A 4,170-nucleotide genomic window follows, 5' to 3' on the forward strand; every position below is an offset into this window, starting at 1 on the left:
GAGGCAGAACTGCAGGGGCCCAGCCACAGTCACCGAAAGTGGCATCTTTCTCCATAACCATCCAGTCCACAACAAGAGCCACTGCATCAGGGATATGCTTGGGGAATCCCGAGGGTGCTCAAAGTCCATCTCCCCATGGCTGGCCTCACTGCTGGCTGAGCTCTCTGAGAATTTGCACTCTGCACCCAGGAGCTGAAGCCAGGATGACACAGCTGCAGGGGGCTTGCAGAGGGTCATCTTCAATCATGTAGCCAAGTGAGCACAGGCTCTTGGAGCTTTTTGAGAGAAATGGCTTTCAAACCACTTAGGCCGCTTGGCCACCCAGGGTTTCCTGGGCTGTGGCCTTCACAAGGACAGCCTTATGGGGATGGGGTCTAAGCACTGCTCAGCAACCATGGTTTCCTGGTTCCTGCAGCCCACACTCCCCACCAAAAGAACACAGCAGCCTGTCAGTGCCCCGAAGTTTTCCCCACAAAGCAGTGTAAGGCCATGCCATAAAGGGCCCCACAAACAGAGCCAAGAGTCCCATCTTCGGGGTCAGATTGTGGAGAGCAGCCAGTACCCATGAACACAGGAAAGCCCAGGGTGAGCAGGAATCTCAGATCCCACCCCCCACGCAGGCTAGTGGGGCGCAGCACGTGGACATCCAGGGCGGCCGTTGAACTGTGGTGGCTACACCCTGCTGATTCCTGACTACCCCCTCTACCCAGAGGATCAGCACACACGCGAGATTTCTTCACTGAAATGTTCTAGATGGCAGCCAACAGGAAGGGAAATGGGATATGAATGAACGTCCAGACGTGGCCATGCTGGGCCTGCGCCCATAATCCTGGGAGGCAAATCCAGGTTCTGGAGGCTATCCTGTGCAAGGGAGTGGGACAGGCCCTAGGTTGGTGCCTCAAATCCAGCAGTGCCAGCACAGATGGTAGACTGCATCAAATGGTGCACACCCCACACATGGCCTGAGGGTTCCAGAAAGCCCCTCACCCCCCTGACCCCTGCTGGCAGCTGACAGCTCCAGTCAGAGAGCTCAGGGAGGGCAGGTGGCCAGTGTTGGGGGTGAGGACTCAGGCCAGAGCCAATTCCACCGGGGCTGGTGGGGGGTGGGGGGTGGGGGCTGAGCCTTCGGCCCTGGTTCTGATTCAATCCTGCTGCAGGCAGAAGGCAGACCAGAGCTGAGCGCTATAGGTCCCACTGCTGATCTGAGTCGTGGTGAGGGTCCCCACATTCCGGAACCCCACCCCTGCCCTTGAGCAAGTCTGAGGCCAGGTGTGGGAGCTGGACAGAAACCCAGACACAGACCTGCAGGGCAGAGTCCAAGCCCCACATAGGGCAGACTCGTCCCCCAAGAAGCTAGAGAAGACCCAGGGGTAGTTGGGACAGGTGAATACTGAGAGGGGAAGAAGGGCCTCAGCGCCCCTGGAAATTCACTTCCCATACCATTTATGCCCGGGAGCACAGTGCCAGGCCCTCAGCTGACCAAGCTCCAGGAACTGGAGTCCCACCCACTGGCCCCAGGAACCAAGCTCCCATCCACCACTCCCCCAGCTGAGGCCCCAGCTAGTCCAGGAGCCAAGGCCCATCCGAGGTCCAGCCACCGTGCCCCGGGAGCCACGCCCCCAGTGAGGTCCCACCACTGACCCGATGGCCACGCCCAGACAATGCCCCGTCCCGGCTAGGCTGACCCCAGCCAAGGTCGTTCTCCGAAAGTCCAGGCGCTTGCACAAGGCTCCTCCTGGACATCGCGTGGAGCGCGCAGGGCTGCGAGCGGGAGCGGGGCAGGCGCAGCCACCGGCCAGCTCGGGGGTGGACGAGCCGATGCTGCTGGCCAGGGTCTCCTGGGACACGGCCGGGCACCGCAGGGCGCCCCACTAGCTTCTCGTCGGCAGGCACTGCCTGGCAAGGAGGGCCGGGGTCCGGGACTGCCATGCTGTGTGCTGGCCCCGCTTGGACATGGGGGTCCACACCTTGGAGACCCCCGGGCACCATGGGGAGCGGCAGGGCGAACGGGAGCAACAGTGTCGCTTGGAGGGCGGTGCCCAGGGGCGCCCTGGATGCTCCCCGAGGGGAGAGCTTAGGAACAGGGGTGTCCAGCCAGCTGCCCACTATTGACTGTCCAGGGGTGCTGACCTGAAAGGGAGACAGGTGTGAGGGAAGGTGTGGGAGTCTGTGGGTGAAGGTGCCAGACACATGGCAGTCACTCCGGGCCTGATGTCCAGCCCTCCCTCAGCCTCATACCCACTGCAGATTTTGAAAGGGGGCTAGCGACCTCTGCTGCTCACAGTCCGGCAGAACACTGCAACAAGTGCTGTGAGGACACAGCGTCACCGGGTGTGACAAACAAACAAAACAAACAACAAAACAAAACAAAATGGGCTATAACAACTTCAAAGTTTAAACTGTATATATCGTTCTCAAAACAATCAGCTTTTCCCATACATCTCACAACACTTTTTCACAGACTTCTCTGAACAAAAGTTTGCTAAAACATTTCTTTTTTTTTTTTTTTTTTTTTTTTTTTTTGGTTTTTGAGTCACACCCGGCAGTGCTCAGGGGTTATTCCTGGCTCCAGGCTCAGAAATTGCCCCTGGCAGGCACAGGGGACCATATGGGATGCCGGGATTCGAACCGATGACCTCCTGCATGAAAGGCAAACGCCTTACCTCCATGCTATCTCTCCGGCCCCAACATTTCTTTTTTTTTTGTTTTTCGGGCCACACCCATTTGATGCTCAGGGGTTACTCCTGGCTAAGCGCTCAGAAATCGCTCCTGGCTTGGGGGGACCATATGGGACGCCGGGGGATCGAACCGCTAGTGCTTGCAAGGCAGACACCTTACCTCTAGCGCCACCTCGTCAGCACCAACTAAAACTTTTTGTTTTGTTTTGTTTTGTTTTGTTTTTGGGCCACACCCGGCGGTGCTCAGGGGTTACTCCTGGCTGTCTGCTCAGAAATAGCTCCTGGCAGGCACAGGGAACCCTATGGGACACCGGGATTCGAACCAACCACCTTTGGTCCTGGATCGGCTGCTTGCAAGGCAAACACCACTGTGCTATCTCTCAGGGCTTGAGTTAACACCTCTTGTAGGAATTTGCTTTTAAGCTGAAGAAAAGATTGATTTGTATGGAAGAACACTTCTTTCCTACACTTTTTTCTGTTTATGGGGAAGGACTTTTGCTAGCATAACATTCTTGGGCATTCTCTGCTCTCCCTCCTACCCCTTATTCTTTCTCAGGGTGAATTTAAAAGGGAGGGCACAGCATTCATTTCTTTTGGGGGAAGAGAGGGAGTCTTCCAGCCAGTGCTTGGTAGGTCTATGGCTACTCCCAGGCATTTTCAGTCAACCCATTTAATGGGACACCGGAATTCGAACCAACCACCTTTGGTCCTGAATTAGCTGCTTGCAAGGCAAACACCGCTGTGCTATCTCTCCGGGCCCCTAAAACATTTCTTATAGTGAGCAGTGCAATAAGAGCCTATAGTATCCAAGTTCCTGTCCATCTACTTCTGTGGACAATGAGATTAGAACATTTTTGCAGGCATAGTTTGAGAATAAATTGTTACAAAATATACACAATCAAACATCATAGCATTGGGAAACATTCACTAGGATAGCTAACTTTTAAAAGTCTAACAACAGTGCTCACTTCGGCAGCACATATACTAAAATTGGAACGATACAGAGAAGATTAGCATGGCCCCTGCACAAGGATGACACGCAAATTCATGAAGCGTTCCATATTTTTGGAGGACAAAGAGAAAAATACCAAAGAACCTTCTTCCACTTGTGGAGTGAAGGGAAAGGAAATAAATATTTGTTTTGCCAAAAAAAAAAAAAAAAATCTAACAACATTGGGCCGGAGCGGTGGCACAAGGAGTAAGGTGTCTACCTTGCCCGCGCTAGCCGAGGACAGACTGCGGTTCGATCCCCCAGCGTCTCATATGGTCCCCCCCAAGCCAGGGGCAATTTCTGAGCACATAGCCCGCAAACTAATTTTAAAGCATTAAAGTTAGATACAAAATTTTCTGTTTTGGGGCTGGAGAGATAGTATGGAGGTAAGGCAATTGCCTTGCATACAGAAGAGTGGTGGTTCAAATCCCAGCATCCCTGAGCCTGCCAGGAGCGATTTCTGAGCGTCGAGCCAGGAGTAACCCCTGAGCGCTGCTGGGT

At 54.4% G+C, this 4,170-nt stretch overlaps 1 non-coding gene across 1 annotated transcript; it reads left to right on the forward strand.

Moving 5' to 3' along the window:
* The first annotated feature begins 3,638 nt into the window (after positions 1-3,638).
* Positions 3,639-3,745, forward strand: LOC126032881 (U6 spliceosomal RNA). The gene has a single exon (XR_007504042.1). It is a non-coding gene; the product is annotated as a U6 spliceosomal RNA (small nuclear RNA).
* Positions 3,746-4,170: the final 425 nt, after the last annotated feature.

Source organism: Suncus etruscus, chromosome 16 (genome assembly GCF_024139225.1).
Source record: "Suncus etruscus isolate mSunEtr1 chromosome 16, mSunEtr1.pri.cur, whole genome shotgun sequence".
In the NCBI taxonomy this organism is placed as follows: domain Eukaryota; kingdom Metazoa; phylum Chordata; class Mammalia; order Eulipotyphla; family Soricidae; genus Suncus; species Suncus etruscus.